This window comes from Rhagoletis pomonella, unplaced genomic scaffold, assembly GCF_013731165.1.
Source record: "Rhagoletis pomonella isolate Grant_MI unplaced genomic scaffold, Rhpom_1.0 Rhpom_scaffold_00011, whole genome shotgun sequence".
Classification (NCBI taxonomy): Eukaryota; Metazoa; Arthropoda; class Insecta; order Diptera; family Tephritidae; genus Rhagoletis; species Rhagoletis pomonella.
Window position 1 is genome coordinate 21,112,246 of NW_023458565.1, and position 22,526 is coordinate 21,134,771.

The 22,526-nt window shown below is 31.4% G+C and overlaps 1 protein-coding gene and 1 long non-coding RNA gene across 2 annotated transcripts in view; both read left to right on the top strand.

The window, feature by feature from the left end:
- Positions 1-22,526, top strand: part of LOC118746813 (arginine kinase) — a gene marked incomplete at its 5' end in the record, with an annotated part of 50,448 nt that overhangs the window by 15,756 nt on the left and 12,166 nt on the right.
- Positions 21,327-22,526, top strand: part of LOC118746814 — an 8,650-nt gene continuing 7,450 nt past the window's right edge. The window contains exons 1-2 of the long non-coding RNA XR_004993895.1: positions 21,327-21,549; positions 22,343-22,366. This is a non-coding gene — a long non-coding RNA (uncharacterized LOC118746814). The remainder of the gene's footprint in view (positions 21,550-22,342; positions 22,367-22,526) is intronic.

Genomic DNA, 22,526 nt, shown 5'->3' on the forward strand with positions numbered 1-22,526 from the left:
ATATACCTGACTTTTCGGGACCTTGTAGGAACCTCTCGGAATCTCCGCGTTAAATTTTTCAGATTATTTTCAGGGTTTTCAGGGAACTCTTTGGACTATTCTATACATTTTAAAGACTTAACGGGATTATTTGTTTTTTATTTTTCGAAAAAATCTCTGGGAAATTTTCATCTGCAAGAGTGTATTTTAATCTTAAGCTTTGCTTTATCAAAAGCAAAAACAGTGGGTTATTTTTTTGCCAAAAAAATAAATAGTCAAAACAAAACCTTAAAAATTATAAAAAAGTCTAAAATTAATAAGTAGTATGTACTTATGTATAAATGTATTTTTTCCTATTATTTTAGTACAAATGTAGTATGTTGTGTGTTAAAATTCATAAAGCTTTACATATCTCTTGAAAAGCCTACACATAAGAATTATTTAAATTTTTAGACATATTTCAATCATCATTATCTGTTTTTTTTTTTATTTTACTCTCGACATGTTTTTTTTTTCTTCGAGACGATTTTGCAACAAACGAAAAATATTTTCAAAATTTTACATTTGTAGCGGTGTATGCACATAGAAATTTCACACCTATGTATGTGAATATACATATCTATATGTATTTTGTTTATTGGCAACATTTCAATTTTTTTTAGGGACGAATCGCAAAAACAAACTAAAACAAATAAACAAATAGAAGCCATCAAGTTCAAGATTTTCAAATGTCAACCAAAAAGTGAAATATGTACTATAGTAAAAGCATTGAGAAATATGTATGTATATATGTATGTAGATACTACATATGTACATAATTACTTAGAAATTCATATGGGCACGTTTATGTATACACAAGTCAAGAAAAAATGCCTTAAAAATGTCTTAAAAAACGGTGCCAATAAATATTATAAATATTTTTCATTACTTTAGTATGTATGTATGTACATTAATGTGGTCCAAAATAGATTAAAGTCGGAATATACCCCTGTTTTTTTTTTATTGGAAATAAATACAAAATATTTAGAGGTCGCTCAAAGCGCTAAAATTTTTTATGTATTTTATATGGGGAAAAAATATAATTTTAATAATTCTTGAAAATCAATGTTTTTCGATCGACCTTCACATAATATTGGTTTTTACGAACTCTATACCATTTCTAAGAAAAATTTGTTTTTTTTCTCATATAAAAAATGTGCAGAGCTTTCGGCCCTTTGAACGACATCTAAATATTTTTTGATTTCAAATTAGAAAAAACAGGGGTATATTTTTTCGGTATAGAAGAGTCATATGAGGTGATAGCATTAAAATGCCAATTCCTACTTTACTTTTCTTTTGGACCACCCTAATATACGTACATTGATACTTTTATGCATACATACATACATAAAAACATATGTATTTGTACGTTATAAATGTCTATATCGAATTTTCTAGATCAAGGAAAATTTTCAAGTTCAAGATTTCTTCTTTAAAAAATTTCCTTTCTTTTCAACCGTAAATATTTGTGTTAAGATTTTACTTAACAAGTCTTTGTTAGATAACAACAAATGTCCAACATAATAGCGGCATAAAAGTCACTGCGTTCCAGTTAATTAAAAACAAAATAAAACTCCTACCATTTTGCGCCACTTCTAAAAATATAACTAACAGCTTTATTGTTAATAACCGCCACAGACATAGTAAGTGCAATGGACATTTATTAAATGTAGGATATTAGGTACATATATTCCTAAATCCTAAAATTGTTTTGAAAAGGTACTATCGCGACTGGACTGTGTGAGACCCACTTTTATTATTATGTACAAATTTTATAATTTCAATAAATATTTTATGTTGTGTTTCTTTTAAGAACATTTCCTTTCGTTTTGAACAGCTGCAAGGTCGCCTGAAATAATAACAGACGTACCTAGTTTGTATGTAATTACCTACTACACCACTGGCAGACATATTAGCGTCATCAAGACGTTTGTATGTATATGTACATACAGTGGTCCACAAAATAATAGGAGTGCGTTATTTTGGTCAGTTTTTGCTATTTGTCTTTTGTTTATTTAATGTTTATTATTTTTATACAAAAGTCAAGCTGGGTATACAACAAACAACGAATAAATTCAGATTTCAACCTTTGTACAAAAATTATTAAAATTCTGTAAATTTTCACCAAAATATCAAACTTTTTAATCAGAATTTTCAGAGAAAATCAGAGAAAATTCTGGTATGCAGTTTTATAGCCCATTCAATTCTAGTCTGAAGAAGTGCAAGTTTCAAGCTGCTAAAAAATTCCGTTGATTTTTGGCAATTTTTTTTGCTGGCACTGTCCCCATATAAAAGAAAATTGTCGAACATACTTTGTATGGAAAAAACGTGAAACACCTTCAACCGAAAAAATTCTCAAAAATCAACGGAATTTTTTAGCAGCTTGAAACTTGCACTTCTTCAGACTAGAATTGAATGGGCTACAAAACTGCATACCAACATATTTTCTAAAGATTCTGGTTAAATAGTTTGAAATTTTAATGAAAATTTGCAGAATTTTTATAATTTTTGTACAAACTTGAAAATGTAAATTTATATGGTGTTTGTTGTATTACCAGCTGGGCTTTTACAAGAAAATACGAAACATTAAATAAACTAAAGACAAATAGCCAAAACAGGTTAAAATATCCCACTCCTATTATTTTGTGGACAACTGTATGTATGTATATACAAAAATATACTCTATCAGTGTTGCCGTTTTAGTCCTTTGGTAGCTAGATTTAGCTACCACATTCTGTTTTTGGCCACATACATTTAAAATTGCCCCCAGCCCCTTTTTTAGCCCTTTGGGGAATTTATTCATACTTGGTATGAAAAAGTTGTATATGCTTAATTTGATCCATTTTTTTTTCAATTATGTAAGAGACGAATTTTTAAACTAAGAGAGACTGATATATATATATATAGTATGTATTGTATGTTCCTTACGTTTTTATACATACATACTGTAAAAGTGTTAGGGCTGTTAACTTATCTAATAACGATTTAACTATAGTTTAAAATAGATAAGTTGACGGCTCTTAATATGCTTAATTTGTTAAATGGCCCATCAAGTCGATTGCCGTGTATGTTCTTTTGGTGTGATTGTACCAGCTGCTGGTGCGACTTCAAAAACTAGTTGAAAATTTTATGATTCTACCAGCATGCTGGTGTCGTGAGAGGTGAAATTGGCTCAATTTTCTATGTAAAAAGTATTTTGGCGGAAATTTCTTGCACTATATGAGTCAAAGCCGTGTTTGTGGAAGACTAAGCTCACCATATTGTAGTTGTGAATTTAAAAAAAAAAACGCTTAAACGAAATGGTAGACAAATTTTGAAATTTCGGCTCTAATCATTTCGATCTTTCCTCGAACTCATTTGTAAAGAAATAAATATTGTACCAGCATGCTGGTAAATTATATGCTTCGAGCCTGATGGTATAATCACTTGATGGAGCCAGCAAGCGGGTGTCGTATATTTCCCCTTTTATACAAAAAGGTTTTTGGTTGGATAAAATATTAGCTTTTTTTTACAGAGTTTGTTTTCTGTACCATTACTTATTGAAAATGTTTGCGTGTATACTTATATATGTATATATTGGTAAAAAATTGTAGCTACCATCTTTAGCCACAACGACTTTTTTTAGCTCTTTTTTAGCCCTTTTTTTAGAGGAATGTGGCTACCACTAAAAATGATTCGCGGCAACACTGTACTCTATACTAAAACTATGTACTAAAACTTACAATTTCAATTATCTATGCATGTATATAAGTGTGTGTGCGTACATATGTATGTATTATATATATACATATAAATGTAATAATGGCAGTGGAACCCCAGAGAAAGTTAACAGGAGCATTTTATGCCTCTGTTATACATACATACATAGATTTGTACATAAGGGCAAATCCGAGAAATGGTCAGAAAAAAACAAAAAAAAAAACTTCAAATTCTTATATTTTTGTATCAAGAATGGCGTAGGACTATATATCGCACGTTTGATAACATAGAGAAGTAACTTAAATTTTACGTTTTTGGACATTTCATCATACAATTAATAAGTTGGATAAGGAGAATATGTTCAGTCATAAACTTCCCAAATATGGCGAAGACATGTGTCCTTCCATCTTTTTTTTTGTATACCAACTGTATGAATTGATCAAACTTTGATTGCGTTTTACCACAAAATTGAAATTTTGAAACAATTCTGTATATTATTAAACGAGCGATGTATTAACTTCACACTTCTTTGAGATATGTGATTCGCCTTTCCTAATTCTTCAATATCGCTTTAGAAAAATCCATTTTCCTAACGACAAATGGAAAAACGTCCGCAACGAAAATATACAAAGATTTTAGAGTTAATCCAAACTTTAGTTTGCTTTTATTATAGTACATTTAGTTATTTGCTCTTCTAAATATTCTTGTAGATCAGTTGACTATGATGATCATTTCAATAACTAACGTTCAAACACAAATTTTGATGGCAAACCCTTTATATTCAAATTTCTACTATTTTGTTCTAATAAATACTGCTTAAGCCTTCCCTTATACCCAAGACTGATAGAATACAAGATTGCGCCGATCAGAGAGGATTTTTGAGAATAACTTGTGTGTGACGTCACACTGGTGCAATTGCGAGAGAGAAATGCCAAAACGTGAGCAAGAATGGAAGAAGAAGAAAAAATTTTGCAAGGAAAAACGTAAACAAGTTGCACCAGTGTGACGTCATGCAAACAACGATTCTGTCAAATTCGTTAAGAGAGGAATAGCGATCCGAGATCGGCGCAACCTTTGTATTCTCTCAATCGTGCCTTATACCTACCACAAACATTTTTTAAATTATCCTTTTTCTTGTCGACAAAAAAAATTAAAGAAACATCCGAAAACAACGTCCGTGCGCATGACGTGGAAAATTTTCTGTCCCATTTTTCAAGTTCTTATATATTTATACATGTACATAGGTACAGAACTATTTATGTAGATATGTATGTATATTAGACTGCATCACCAAAAAAACGTTGCGGTTTTTCCGCCGGGATTACAAAATATATTTTATTTGAAGACGTCACCTAAGATATTTCGGAAAAATATTTAAAAGCTCAAGCAGTCAACGACGTAGCCTAGACGTAGGTTGACGCAGACACGATCTACATAGCTTATGGGACTCGCGTGTTAACGAAAACTCACCACCGCATGGCGGTGACGTTGCCGTTGCCGCTCTCTCTCTCTTTCAACAGTAAATTTGATATGCTGCTACGTACGTCAACCTACGTTTACGTTACGTCGTTGACTAACTGCGCTTTAAGACTTACGTGAGCTGGACCGATTTGAAAATACCTCCAAAAATTTAGTTTATTGTTTAAATAGTTTCTTTTCACGTTCTATTTTTTTTTTTTTGTTCAAATACCAACACATCTCAATTCAAACTTAGAATGACGCTCGTTCATCCTACCAGTCTCTTTCATACTTTGAATGAGCTTATTCGCAAAGAAGTAAATAGGGAGATGTCTCATAAGTCTAAATCGGAATAGTTTTGGTCCAGTTATTCAAGTTTTTCTTATACCAATCTTTGAAAGAAGTAAAAAAAAACAGCATCAAAAATCTCATTATTACGATTCCGTTAAAATTATTATTATTTTTTCTTTTTTTCAGATTTTTTAAGCTTACACTGTTTTGTCATCAGATTTTTTTCACAAAATTCTTTAAGAAATTATTTTTAAATTTTAATCACCCCATTTTAGTTCTAGTACTTACCCACCAGTAAATTAAAGTTCGCTAAAAATCATTCAACTTTTGCTAAGGATCCGAAGGCAATTTCGATTTTTTTGCGAATGTAGAGGTCATATCTTCGGCATTTACAGGCAGATCTTGAAGTATGATAGGAGACACTTTTTGCCTTCCGAAGTTGTTTGACCTGAAGTAGCCGGTTATAGTATCTCCTTACCAACCAGATCTTATTTAAAATAAATTTTATTGCTGAATATAGGTATCACCGAGGTTCAGCCAAAACTCGGAAAATCGGAATTGTCTTGCAACTTGCGCGCGTTTTTTGTTTGCTTGTAAGGTGGTGCGGTCTAATGTAAATACATATGTTATTACATACGTATGTATGTGGCAGTAGGTGGTATTTATATAAGTACATATGAATTTGTGTATATAAACTCGCTTCAGAACTAACCTACACAAGTAAATAAAAGCCACAAAATTTTGTGTGGGAGTAGCGAGTAGGATAAGTGCATTCACTTATTGCAAGGCGCAGCATTGCTATGCTTGTATGCGTAGGTTGTTACGTACATACATGCATACATAAATAAATTTATGTTTCTCACATCCCACAAAACCAAAATGTACAAATGTTATTCAACGTAAGATTGTCAAGAATAAAAAAAAAATGAATAAGTAATTATAAAAGTGATGCCCTAGAAATTGCAATGAACATGTAGGAGAATATTTCAGCTGAATTCACATTATTTCGTTTTTAAAAAACTTGTTGTGGGAGCTAATTTTTTTACCACTTGTTTGTGTGAAATACGAAAATGTCAGTGTCGCCGTTTTTTGCAGCCAACTTCCCTTCCTAGCGCCCTGTCAAAATCTGTCACGTCCGTTATCACATTTTAATTCGAAATAAAACCAACAACGAATTTCTTCTGATTAAATATGAATTGGTTATTATGGTATTCACAGGATTCGCAGAGTTTTGCAGTGCAGTGTTCTATGCGCACCTAACTTCTTTTGTCAACCAAAAAACGGTATACATATGTATATGTTTACATGAGGCGATTTTACAGACAACTTTTTGTTGAAAGCAACAATCGCCTAGTGTGAACGGCCTTTCAACTAATCGCTTCCAATGAATTTGGGGTGCAGCCAACTTTTGATTCAACTAATCACCTCTAAAATTGACTGGAAAATCGCCTCATGTGAACATCGTTTTACACTTTCGTTTTTAGAAGCCATTACTTTAACATGGGCATTTCATTGGCGGTAATGGCTTGCAGACGACTTTGCGATCCCCTTAATGGGTTAAAGAAGCGAAAGACAGTTTAGATATTCCAAGTAATATATTCAAGAACACGTTTCAACTTAGGCGATTCCTGGTTTTGTACTAGGAACATATTCTAGAATTTATTACATTAGCACATAAAAAGTCGTATGCAAGCCATTACCGCCAATGGCATGCCCATCTTAAAGTCATGCCATGTAGAGGAATAGCTTTTTCGAATTCAAATTTATTTCCGAGGTAATCAGGTTTTTTCTGGAATACTATAATTAAGGATTAGTTATTGGTTTGTTGGGATATTTATAAGGCAATGCAAGTTAAGTTTGTATATGTATATATAAATGCACATTCACTTAAATATGTATTTACATACTTTCACATGTAAATACATATGAAAGTATATGTATGTACTATATCATTGGGCGAACCGCCACTCCTGAAAAAACCACAGAAAATATTTGTGCGTTACTGCCCAAGCCAAGAAAGATATCCTTGTGGCATACGAGCCCCCAACAACAGCTGCGTCGCAATGTTACATACATTCATACACACATGTATACATTCATAGATATGTACAGTCAGTCAATAAAGTTTAGGTACAGCGAATTTTTTACAATATGGGCAACTTTTTCTTAAATATTTTATTTTTCGTTAATTTTTTATAAAAATATGGTTAATTCTACAACAAAACCCCCAAAATTCAAAGTTCCAAACCTTGTGCAAAATTAAAGAAAATTCTGCAAAATTTCATTCAAATATTGCACTTTTTATTTACACTCTCTAGAAAAAAGTGCAAGTATGAGGAAGCTAGGACTTACCATTTATTTTTGGGGAATTTTTTTGTTGAAGGGGTCGCACATTTTTTCAACATAAAAAATTTATCAAACATCTCTTTATATGGAGAAAATGAGCGACACCTTCAACAAAAAAAATTACTATAAATCAATGATAAGTCCCAGCTACCTCAAACTTGCACTTTGTTATACTAAGATTGAATGTGCTAAAAAACTGCATACTCAACTTTTTTCTAGAGAGCGTAAATAAAAAGTGCAATATTTGAATGAAATTTTGCAGAATTTTTTTTTAATTTTGCACAAGGTTTGGAACTTTGAATTTTGGGGGTTTTGTTGTAGAATTAACCATATTTTTATAAAAAATTATCGAAAAAAAAAATTTTTTTTTAAATAGTACCCATATTGTAAAAAATTCGCTGTACCTTAACTTTATTGACTGACTGTATGTACAGTGAATCAATAAAGTTTAGGTACCAAGACTTTCACTGATTTTATTCAACTTCGACACCGCCACCAAAAAATCCAAAAATTTTTACTTTTGTTCAAATCTCGCCCATTTGGTTTATCACACCTTTAATAACCTTCAAACGCACGATCCATCTACGCATGCATGATCTCTTTTAACTCGTCGTTCTTTACATTCATAGAAGTGTACAAAGCAAACATCGATAGTCGCCATCAACCACCGATGTTTAACAAAAACGCAAAAATATATATATATATATTTTTTTCAAATAGCGGTCGCGGAGAAACTCAGCCAAACACGTTTAGCGTTCTGCGTCCAGTTATTGGTGTCCAATATGATATACTGTTTATCCCCAAATAACCTACGATATAATTTTAAAACAATTGAAAATAGCATTGAAAACTTCAAAAAACTCAAAACTTCTATTGAGAAGTCAAGATTTTTATGAAATTAAAAAAAGCGGTTTATTCGATAAAAAAAAATCCGGTTTATTCTGTATTCTAAAAATCAAGATTTTAGGAAAACCGCCTATAGATATCAAAAAAAAAACGGTGGAAACCAGTTTGGAAAAACCGAGTCTATCACCCTAAACATTACTAAACAAATACCGATAATATAAGTCTTCTCTTTGTTTTCAACAAACCATAAAAAAGCTGGGAAGGCGAAATCATTGTGAAAAAAGCCAACGGTATGTAGTGCACTAAAATTTTGTTAAGTACTTTTGACCTGCTTTTTTACTTCGCTTCTCCTACACTGTGCTACTTAGGGCCAGTTTTCTGTGTACGGCTGTAGTTTAAACTTAAAGCTTTATTCCCATGCCAATGACAAACCTCAAAGACTGACTACTGTCTTTACTCTAATGGTGACAATTGTCAATGTTATTGTCATCGCCTACTGAGTGCGCGACAATGGCGAAACAATATTTATATATTTCCAGGATGTTGTGGAAATGGTCTTGGATTTGCAATTTTATGACTGCTGCCATGGCAACCATGTGCATTTTACAACGCCTTTTTATTGTTGTGAATGTACATATGTAACGAATATGCAAATCCAAGAACCATATGCATAAGATCCTGAACAGCCCTAATGTGTTTTAGGCGCAGTTATTATGACACTAGTCATACGATTAATTTTGTAAATGATGCGGGAATAAGGCAGTTAGTTTAAACGTTCGAGCTAACTGGTTTATGCTAAAATTAGCCAATTAAATGTCAGCCAGTAATTTGCAATGAAAAACGGGCCCTTAAAGGCTAAAAGGGTATTACTTTTGAATTACATACTATGTCCCTAAACTTGATTGACTCACTGTAGATAGATATTATTTATGTGCATATTCATACGTATATGTTATATACATGTTTTGCACATGCCGCTGATCACTTGCGTCTCGCGTTGTACATATATACATATACGTAAATGTATATATCCAGTTCTCTTTTCGTTGCACCGTTATATGTATATGAGAATATCCAAGCCGTAAAAATGTTGTGTGAGTGCAACATTTCATTTCTCACCGTTCCGGCGGGACGGGTTAAAAGCAATTGTTGTTCTTGCAAATTCTCTGGTAACAAACAACAAATGTATGACGACGACGTTCGAGGGGCCAAGTAGGTATGTATGTACGTTGATTTGGTTTGTGGGAAAGTGCGCGCTTTCAATTGAACAAATACGAAGTGAATAAAAAGCTGAAGAAGTGCTACAGTTGGGGACAGCAAGATATTTTTGATCATTGTTAAGTTGGTCGTTGGATACTACGGTTGAACAAGGTGAGCGCTCTTCCTAAAACACGTTAAATTTGTGAAAAATATTAAATACTATGTATAAAATTCAAGTGTCCATAACAGCTTCGAACAAAATACATAAAAGCGTTTATAATAGATTTATAACGTTTGTACGTTATATACAAAAATTAAAATTATAAGCAGTGAGTGGTTGTGTGCTTCGGAAAAGTGAAGATTTTCGTGCATAGCCTTGCGTTATGCAACACCTCGAAATTTTCCTGTATTTTCCTGCAATATTTGGTTGAAACAAATGTTTTTGAAAATTCAAAGAAAATCAAAGCATTTGAAAAGATCAGCACAAGAGTGTGAGTCAGCGGTTACTTGTTTTGTGCTTTTATTTTCATTTTCAAAACCGGTTACCGGCATTTTGCGATTTTTTTTTTTTATCGTCCATTGCTTTAAACCGGATCGCTTTTGTGTGTAGTGCTGCTTTCCTACTTCTTTTGGCGAACGTAGAGTTGCAAAGTGGAGTGCTTTAAAGTGCGATTAAACGTGGCCAATGCAAGCGCTTTTTGTACTCATTTTGCTGTCAAAATACAAAAGCGAACGTCTACTTTGCCGTGTTAACACCGAAATAGCACTTTTTCACAAATTTGCAGAAATCACTTTCGGAAATAAAAATTGCTAGCTACCTATAACTGCAACTTTAAAATGTGGCTTTGCTGCAGTTGACTTTGAAAATATGACTTCAAAAATGATCGTTAAATTTTTTTTTATACCTTGCTTGCTGCAAATTTACTTCTCGTTAGTCACGTATGTATGCAGGTAGCTGAATTACTCATCAGTTGTGTGAGTAACTTGAATATCACAAATGATGGTAAAATTTAAATTCTTTAAATACGAGTGCATTGTTCTAAGGGAAATGGCGAATATGTTTGAATAAAATGACGAAGCCTTGGTTGTATACACTACATGCATACATATATATGTATGTACATTAGCGTGGCCCAGAAATACATGTGAAAAAGTAAAGTCAGAATTTGAATGCCATCATCTCCTGGATTGTTTTACACCGAAAAAATATACATACCCCTATTTTTTATTTTGAAATTAAAAAATATACCTACCCCTATTTGTTATTTTGAAACTAAAAATTATACCCCTATTTTTTATTTTGAAATTAAAAAATATATCCCTATATTTTTATTTGGAAATTAGTAAATATACCCCTATTTTTATTTTAAAATTATAAAAAAATATACCCCTTTTTTTTATTTTGAAATTTAAAAATATTTAGAGGTCGCTCAAAACGCACAACATTTCTAACTAACTAACTATTTAACTATTTTTTCATAGTAGCTATATTTTATAGGTCTGCCAAAACCCTCAAAAAATGCAATGGGGATAAATAAAAAATCTTTAGTATTAAAAAATTGTTAAATAAAGAATTGGGTATGTTTATTGGAATTCGCCTGAAAAGAACCAGCGTTTTCCGATCGATATTGATTTTCAAGAATGCTATAACGTTTATACGAAAAGTTGTTTGTTCCCCATATAAAATACATGGAAAACTGAGCGCTTTGATTTACCTCTAAACATTCCTTGATTTCAAAATAAAAAAATAGGGGTACCGATATTTTTTCGATATAGTACAATGCTAGGGGGTGAAAGCATAAAAATTCCGACTTTACTTCCTTTGGACCACCCTAATGTACTTACATACATATGTATAAGCGTTGGTGGGCGTTTTTAGCTACCAAAGCAGTTGTCGACGATACTGAATGCATATGTAGTTTAGACGGTTTCAATTTCTACTGATAATATCGGAAAGTTGACAACTTGGTTTATTATTCATGATCATAGGACTCAATTGTATTGTTGAAGATAAATCACAGTCAGATGTGGCAATGCTAATGCATACTCTACTTTCGACGGCGACACTAAAAATTAGTCGTGTAATTTTTCAGTAATTAGTTATGAGTTCACTGAATTTTGGGTCGTGAACGGAGCTCCCCAAATTCACTCAGTCCAAACTTTGTAAGAAAACATACATACATCCCGCCTCTGACCACTTCACCGACCTCTGTAGATCCATTTGAATATGAGTAAAAATTACCCTTTACAGAGAAAACTGTGCCGTTGGATTTGAAATATAACCCAACTAACAGAAACCATGGGATTTTCGATTGGATGAAATTACCATTCATTAGAAGGCAGAAATTTGTTCACCCTTCAATTCAAGTTAACTCTCCAATCAACAGACCAAAAGTGGGCGACTGTAAGTGCCATATAAAACATTTTTTTTGGTCTTTATGAGGCTTCGCCTTGGGTTTGGTAAATTTAAAAGACGTGATTATCTCTTTATCTTTGGCACGTGTAGGTAATTGTTTACATATCATAACTTTTCTGCAAGAGTGTCATAATTAAAAAAATCAAAAACTCGATTAATCAATACAGCTATGAAATTTTTACACAACATAGAAGGAAGAGGTGGCGCATACTGTAATGAAAAAGTGCTTTTCTTACAACATCTGACTGGGTTATAAGTTCACTTATCGCGAATGCCATGTGAACCAAAAACATATTCCCAAAAATTATAAAGCAAAACCAAAACAATTTTTTTTTTTTTAATTTGAGAATGGAACGTTTTATTCACATGGAATTGGCAATAAGACTGATTGTAACGATTTTACAGTACATTTATACAAATATTAACATACACTTTTTCGGTCCTGATTCATGAATTTGTATTAAAAAAAAGTATACAGCTTTTTGAGTTCTTTACCGTTAAATTAATTTTCATTAATACATTTTTTAAGTTTTATCTATGTACATATGTAAGTAGGTATGTCCATATATGTATATACATATGTTTGTATGTATTTACTGTAAAAAGTGTTGATATGAATGTATTTCCATTTTCGAATATAATCCAACACAGTTTGTTAATTGTCCAATTAAGTCTATTAAAATTGTGTGAATGGTCTAACCACCAGCCTTACCCTTCATGCGGCTCTTCAAGCTGTTTGTGAAAGCTCGTTAATGAGGCTGTGCTGATCATTCAATTGTTACGATTTAATACTCGAAGCAACTAAAAAAATATACATAGAGCATACGTATGTACATATAGACATGTATGTAGGTATGTATATATCTAGTATCTTTTCTCCCAATGGATGAATAATAGACAGGCACACACTTAGTATGTACCTAACATATAGTCATGTGAAAAATAATAGGTAGGTACACGATATTTTGACCATTTTTGGTTATTCTTCTTTTCATTGTTAAATATTTATTATGTTTTTATAAAAAAATACAGTTCATTATCCATATAAATAAGTCCCAATTTCAAAATCCAGCGAAAAATTTTAAAAATTCAACAAAATTTTACAACAAACACAAGTTGCGCATGTTTCAACGATGTCGCGTATTTTCTTCCATTCAAAGTATGTTCGACAATTGTTTTTGTAAGAAAATACATAACACCAACCGCAAAAAATATTATCAAAAATCAACGCGAATCCTTAGCCACTTGAAACTTGCACTTTCTTAAGCTAGAATTTAATGGGCTATAAAACTGCAAACTTAGTTTTTTTCTATATTAGTTAAAAGTTTGTTGTAAATTTTTGTTGAATTTTTCTAATTTTTCGACAAACTGAAACTATGTATGTATATGGTTTTTGTTATATAGTGAGCTGTATTTTTATAAAAAAAAAAATATAGATTAAACAAATAAAAAATAGAAATAAAAGAAAAAGGCCAAAATGTCGTGTCCCTATTATTTTTCACATGATTATATGTACGTATGTTTGTACATATACATATGTAACAATATTCTATACATAATGCATAATGCATATGTAAATATTATATTAGGGCGGGTCAATTTGTATGGGAGATTTTTCGACTATGCGCGTATAACACATACGAATTCGAGGTCTGAAATCAATTTGGAGTTTGTCAAATTGCGAAAATAGGTTCCGTAGCACTTTGCTGTAGTGTCGAAAACAAGTGCTTAAATTTGTGTATTTTTGTATATGTACATGTTATAATGGGTATTTTTTTGCACTTGTGTATCTTTTCGTAAAGCTTCTACCGGAGGGCGCAACAGTGAAAATTTTCCTATTTTCTTCGAACTTATTTTCGTAATTTGGCAGACCCCAAATTGATTTTAGGCCCATGGTTTATTTGACAAATTTGCTTACACGTAAAATCCTCCTATGCTATACGCGCATAGTTATAAAAAATATGGCCCACCCTAATGTACATATGCAAACAGCGTTATTTAGCGATTTTATAATAGTAAGCCATAAATTTAAAAAATAAAAAAACGACTACGACAACAAGTAACATCTAAATTTAATATTTTTTTATTACCTGAAAATTTTGGATAAATAGGAAAACAAAAGTTAACATTTGATGCTATTTTTTTCAGAATTTAGAAAGATTTTGCACTGTGTTGCTAGTGGGCATGAAAATACTTTAAATACTGGCACGTTACCCACCAAAAACTAAAAATCGAAAAAAAATTTACATAGCGCACTTTGCAAGTGGACTACTCCATATGTATGACCTTAAACTCTTCTACCATCTGAGGTAATTTTTTTTTTAATATTTTATTTATAAAAAAAAAATCGATTTGTGTAGGCATTTTCAAATTGGTCCAGCTTACGTAAATCTTAGAATTTTTTCCTAAATATTAAGGCGGAAGTCTTAAAATATAATAAATTTTATAATTATAATTTAATGTGACAGAGCAGTTCCCAGTTCAGATTTGAATTCAGCGACCTTACATCTTTTAGAAATGGATAAGCCTTATCTCAGTTAAAATCAAATGTGGAAAATTTCTTGTTAGTGTAATGCACAATTAAATGTTTGTAAGCTCATTTTTTTCCGGTGTAATTTTTTCGGAAAAAATTTTATTAAAAATAGCTGGGTCATAATGAGGCATATTAAAAAAAAAAAAGTAGAAAACAAATACACAACAAATTTATTATTTTACATAAACGTACGAACTGTAATTCTTAACAGAATAATCATTTCCAGATCTTTTTGAAAGTTATATAAAAACCAATGATTACATGTGGAAAGTGCCCAGGGGGCATATTCGTTACATCTGTGAATTGCTAACTCAATTAAAACCATACAAGTTACTGGCTATGCACGTAGTATGTATTATACAATATGCAAATGCTTTTGTTTTTTTGTTTTTTTTTTCAAATAAAAGTAAAACAAAAAAATCCAATCATTCCCCCACAAAGAAATAGTGAATCAGTACAGTAATAGAATGTTGCATAATCAAATGTTTATAAAGCAGGCAAGCACTATATCGCTAGCTTAGAAAGAAAAGTTGCTAAGTCCCATTTTAAAAATTTTACAGGAGAGGAAAAAATCTTCCTATAGCCATTTTCTTTAACTATTTCGCAAGACTTTGAAACAAACATTTTGCGCGTTTAAAGCAAAGCAAAACTCCATAAGAATCAGAAGGATTCGATATTTATTAAAAGACGTCGTATTATTTTGGCCTTATCGGATTGGTGGTGCTTCTTTTGGACTTAGCAAATTTTCCTTTTATTGCTTATGAAGAGGAAAAAATAAAACAAGTACCTTTATAATTTTCGAAACGATGCGTATTCAATTTCTTTAGCCTCCTATGTCAAAATATGAGTTTTCATAAAAAGTGGACTTAGCAACTTTTCACTCTAAGCTAGCGATATGTAAATAGAGATAAACGAATGGTAGATATGTACAAATCTGCATGCGCATACGTAGTGTTGCCAGAACTTTTTGGGCCGACCGGCTAAATTGGCAAAAAAAACGGCTAAAATTAATGTGTGTTTTATTTAAATAAATCAAAAGTAACAATACTCGTTAATTCATTAAAAAATTTTTTGTTAAAAAAGGTTATACGGAAACTGTCATTATACGTAGCTAAGCGCTAAATAACAAGTCATGTTTGTATTACTTAAATATTAAAAAAAAATAGATCAATTACAAAGTTATGGCGTTTTACTTTTTATTTAAAAAATTTTCCTTCTAAAATTCTAACATTTGCACTTACTTTTCGTTCTCCAAAACGGCTATACTTATTAGTAGAAAGTATTGCACTTTTGCTTAGTCGGCGGTTGAGAAATGAACACGTTTTGAAAGGGCTGAGGAAAATAGTTGTGGCTATTTTTCTTTAGTTTATTTAATGTTTGTTACTTTTTTTTATGAAAATATAGCTGTTTACTGTACAAACACCATATAAATCAAAGTTTCAGACTTTGTGCAAAAATTATAAAAGTTCTGCAAAATTTTTTACTTTTTAGTCAGCATCTATAGCACAAAAGAATTGCCAAAAATCTGCGCAGAGTGCTAGGTACTTTCTTGTAGCAAAATTTAAAATTTCTAAAGTTGCTGATTAAAAGATTAAACATTTTAGTGAAAATTTCCAGACGAAATGCACATTTCGGATTTAAATGGTATTTGTTAAGTAATCAGATATGCTTTCATAAAAAAAATAATAAGCATTAAATAAACTAAAGAAAAATAAGCAAAACTTGCTAAAATGTCGCGTCCCCGTTTAGCTTAAAATAAAAATCATTGAAATCGTATATGTAACACACTTCGACATGCAAATTTTCTCCGAGCTAGCCATTTCTAGTAGATTTTGGGTTGCTAAATTTTTTAAAAATGAAAAGTTATATATTTAAATTTTAAGAAAATAGAGCAAATAGCAAAATCGGCTAAAAACGGCAAATTTTTTTTTTTTTTTTGCCAAACTGGCTAACAAATCGGCTGCCGGCTAATCCGAATTTTCTCCGGTTGTTTGCTAACGCAACCGGCTAAATCTAGTCGGAAAATGGCTAAATCTAGTCGGAAACGTCTAAACTGGCAACACTGGTAGTACATACTATATGTGTAAATGTAAATTTGCGGGAGTTAACTGTGTACTTACAATATTTGTTTATTGGACATACACACACATATACATACGTACTATATAAAAAAAAACTGCTGTTAATGGAACGTTGTACAAATACATTACAAAAGCACTCCTATGTACATACATATGTGTGTATTTACATACATTTATAGTTCATTCATTTGTATTTATGTATATGGTACATTCATTCATATATCCATAGTAAATAACCCTACCTAGATTATGCAATGTTGACCTAGTTGCTGTTTAGTTAAAAGTGCAAAAGGAAAGCTTTTACCTATGGGATATATGTATGAGCGAAAGTAGATGGCTGAAAGCTTATTTGTACAGCAATGCTAATATTTACAGCAATGCTATTCGTTTTCGCAGAGAATGTTGAGGAATGTTAATGTTAATGAACAGAGAATTAAAAACAAAAAAAAAATGTTAATGAACTTTCTCTGTTCGTTGTTATAACAGTATGTTATATAACCCGCTGGATCCGCCACTGTTTGAACGTTTAATAACACTGGATCACGAATTTCGAGAAATTTGCAATTTACCGTTATTCAGCTTAAAGCAAAAATTGGTTCTCTTTAATCACGTACATATATCTTACGAACCAATTTAAAAATCTTAATATAAAATACGGCAATTGAAAGCCAATGAAATTCTCCATAAACCGTATATACATCACTTTCCGATAGGGCTTATAGTTTCTGACAAATTAATTAATCATTCCAACTTTTTTATTTTTTTATGAAAAAATATTAAAATTTAACAGAAGAAAATTTTAAAAAATAATAGGTTCTGTGCCAAATTTTTGCGTTTGTACTAAAGCCGGTTCTGTTACAAAAAAAAAATTAAAAATCAAGTTACTGATGAAGGAAATCGATGGATAAATACGTAATAATGAGTGGTCAAATGAAAATGCGCAAAGATTTTTTTGTATGAAAAATGAGCAGAAAATCGTTTTATTCAGGTGTACGCGGCGTATGAGTAACATTCTTTCGTGCTCAATTTTCATACAAAAAAAATCTTTGCGTATTTTCGTATTCGCGTATTTTTGTAACAGAAGAGGCTTTAGTACAAATGCAAAAATTTGGTTTTGTTATTTTTTATATTTTTCTTCTGTTAAAGTTTCATTTTTTTAATTTTTTCATTAAAAAATAAGAAAAGCTGGAATGATTAATTAATTTATCAGAAACTATAAGCCCTATGGAAAAGTGATGTATATACGGTTTATGGAGAATTTCATTGGCTTTCATTTGCCGTATTTTATATTAAGATTAAGATATTAAATTGGTTCGTTAGATATACGCGATTAAAAAGAACCAATTTTTGCTTTAAGCTGAATAACGGTAAATTGCAAATATCTCGGAAACGTATCCATAGAAAAAAAAATTAACTCGATTTTCGGAATCACCGAGCAATTCTACATTGAAATTGCATAGTGGCATCCATAGAACAATTTTGCTGTAAACCAGTGTAATAGGAACAAAATTCAAAATGGTATTTTTTGCAACTTATGTTTATGCTAATGATTTGAAGGGATAAAATGTAGGCACAAAAGGTATCTACATTAGGTACAATCAGTTGATTTTAGGTACAAACCAAAAGCTTGAACTCAATCGAGTTGAAGCATATGAAAGTAAATAGAAAACACAAAAGCGAATGAACAAAAGAATTGCATTCAAGTAGCCCATTAAATTTTAGTACAAGTTTTAGGTCGCTCAAATCTACCGTTAATTGTTTAGAATCTGTGTGTTGTCCTGTATGTTACGCATTTTCTTCCATATAACGCATGAGCCCTCTAAAAGTAAGATTAAAAACGAACAAAAAAAAAAATTATTGATGAAAATGGGCTAAGTTTTACAGAGTAGAAAGTATGTATATATTCAAGCTCTTCCCACTCACTTATTTCGCTATTTTTTTTAACCGACTCTTATTACTTTAGAATTCAAAAGTAATGAGTAATACACAAACTATTTTTTTTGTTTGCGATCATAGGTAGTATTTTTTGTGCAACTGTATGAATGAGAATTTCTATACATTTGTATGTATATTAGGGTGGTCCAAAAATGCATGTGGGGAAAAAGTAAAGTCGGAATTTTAATGCTCTCACCCCCTAGGATAGTTCTATACCGCAAAATAATCATACCCCTGTTTTTTCAATTTGAAAACAAATTGGGTATTGTTATTGGAAGCCTCCTGAAGAGAAACGAAGTTTTTCGATCGGGAAATATTGATTTTTAAGAGTTCTATACCATTTCTACGCAAACGTGTTTTTTCCACATATAAAATATATGGAGAAGTTGGAGCGACCTCTAAATATTTTTTGATTTCAAAAAGAAAAAAAACAGGATATAATTTTTTCAGTTTAGAACAATTCCAGGGGATGAGAGCATTGAATTGAGCGACTTTCACTTTTTTGAGACCACCCAAATGTATGCACATAGATATGTAAGTGTGCACATTAAGATATTCAAATTGCTGTGATTCGTGTACAGGCATATGAATATATAGAAATATGTATGTACATATGTAAAACCCTTTTTAAGCTAAGCGTTTCACAAGTATATGGGATAATCACAAGTTTTATTACTGCTCCAGACATTTTTAAATTGACGGCATCCGCTTCTTGCGTTTAATCGTGAAGTACATTAGTTAAAAAGTGCACTTAAGTGTGTATGTATTTATGTATATGTATAAGTATTTATGTATAAGAATGTATCTGCTAATTACCAGATACATATGTGTGGCAAAATTTTTGCTATCTACATACTTACTACATATATTTGTAAATACATATTGTGAATTTTTACGATGTTCAAAAGCGAAATAATTTTTAACCGATTTTTTTACAGTTAATGGTAAAACAAATTTTTTAATTCGATATCGAGTCCTAAAATTATACTTTAAAAAAATATGATTGAGGCACACGCACACACACCTGCATACGAAATGTTTCCGATCAATTTGAGTACTCTTCTATTCTACAAAATTTATTCATAAACTCGCTCACAAGTTTAGAGATATCGATTTGAAGTTATCAACCACATACTTATGTATGTATGTATGTATGTAGGTATGAAGGTAAAGGGTGATTCACAATTGAGTACTAATTTATCGCTTCAATCAGCAACAAATCGGGTTTTTTTTTGCACATAATTTTATTAACTAAATATGTACATATTTACATATGTGCGATTATGTCATAGTATAAGTGCACTCAAAGTAAACTTATCAACAAGAAAGAATACGACGCCTACCGTACATACAGTCATGTGAAAAATAATAGGGAAACGACATTTTAACCATTTTCGTGCATTTTTCTTTTGTTTGTTTAATGTTTATTATTATTTTTTATAAAAATACAACTCACTATCTAAGAAAAACCATATATTAATAATAATATAAAATTAGAAAAATTCAACAAAATTTTTCAACAGTTTCAAATTTGAAATTATATGGTGTTTGTTAAATAGTCTGCATTTTTATGAAAAAATAATAATCATTAAACAATCAAAATAAGGAACAGCCAAAACTTGTCAAAATGTCGTGTCCCTATTATTTCGCACATGACTATACATATGTATGTACATATGTATACATATGTGTGCACTTATCCAGCTAGTCAGTTAGTTACCCACTGGGAAAATAGGTAAGCACCTTGCGAGGTAAGCCATGTTTTCTTTCAGTTTTTAGTACCAAAATTGTCATCATGGCCAATGTCATCTACTAGTAAAGGGCAAAATGAACACCTCCGAAGACATATTACGTTGTCAGTTGCAAAATAACGTGCAGCCGAAGTTATTTCCAAGCACCGAACTACTCCGAGCGACTGCTCTGCATTACACGTAACTTAAGGCTGGTTTTCACTATGTCATATTTTGACATCAAAATTTGTCGACATATTTTGACACAAGTTTAGCTCTTTCATCCGCACCTTCGCTGATGATATTATGAGCCAAAAGCGAACATATAGCTGGTATAGCAGCTCATGTATACGACTGAAGACCTATCCTGATCTAACTCAGTCGATATACCGTTTTCTAATCGCATTTGACAATGTGTTTTCATTTATTTGACGACATATGTCATTGAATTTGACATAGTGAAAACAAGCCTTTACTTTGTAAAGCGGCTCAGAAGTATGTCTGATACCAAATGTACATTCTAAATTCCTACTTACATAAGGCGGCCATGCCTTTGCAAAAGTAAGGGACGTTCGGCAGGGAAATGGTAATGACTGCCAGGTGAAGAGTAAGTTGCTAATAAGGTATTATTACGTGCTCCTAATTCCCACTGGGTATTCAGATTTCAAGTAAAAACTCATACATATCTACACAATGATAATTTTTACAATTGAGTTTATGGTTAAAATCTTTACCGTTTGGAATCGGAGTATACACCTTTCCGTCATCAGTTGTAGTTAATAACGCGACCGCGTAGCAACGAATATATTACAAATTGCGGTTAACTTACATACACTCCTACTTAAATATTTTAGAAAATTTTTTTTCTTTTGTTGTTTTTTGTTGTTTACGGGTTTACTTCCAACTGTGCCACAGAATTTATTTGAGTGTATTTACGAGTATTTGTAATACATATAGGTTCCTCACCTTATGCATTCACAGTGAACGTCAAAAAAAGTATACCCTAACGTTTTGCTGATTTTATTTATTTATATTTTCTGTTCCAAATTTTTTTAGTTTCAGCCAAGGCACATTAAACAGGTAGTATCAGTAGAGCAAAAACAACATTTGCGTGTATTTTGTTGTTGCTTCTGCTATCGAAAGTGTCAAAAACTGTTCTGAATTTTTTCTTCTAAATCAAAGCGTGTCATGTGAAATACAAAAAATTATAAAAAATAAAAAATTGAAATTGGAAAAAATAAAAATTGTTGCAACTTTCTTTCCTAGTAAATTTGTTTGCTTCTCGAAGCATTGATCCATCCTTTACAAGGGCCAGTAATCAGCGGTCGTGCTGCCGAGTTGGGCGAACGTTCCAAAAGCTGCTATTCAAGCGCTTGTTTTGTATGGAAAAAGGTTTCACATGCAAATGGATTTTAACAATTCAGAATATTTATGAGAAAAAATTAAAAATATTTGACATTTTCGAGACCAAATAATTTGAAAATAAATCAAATCAGCTGCTCTACTGATACTACCTGTTCAATGTACCTTGGTTTCAGCATAAACCACAAGAATAATTTTTTTTTTAAATTTCATACCAAACTCGGGGAAAAGGCAAGAAATTTTGAACATTCAGTTTTGTAGCCCATTAAATTTTAGTATAATAAAATGTTAAAAAGTCGCTGAAAATTTCCGTTGATTTTTGAGATTTTTTTTCGCTGAGGGTGTTGCATACCGTCTTTCATATATAAAAAATACATATTGTGCTCATGTGTTATACTTACTTTTTACGCTCACTGTATATGCACAGTATGTATTTGAACCAGCAGAAGCAGTGCGTGTCGTTTTGCTTTTAAAGACAAAATTGGTTAAGCAATGAAATTAAGTTTTGGGAAAATTGAGATTTAAATCGCTTGGAATGAATAATCTATTATTTGTGATATAAATCGTTATTGATTAAATGTGTACTTTCACAGTTATGTTTGTATGTATGT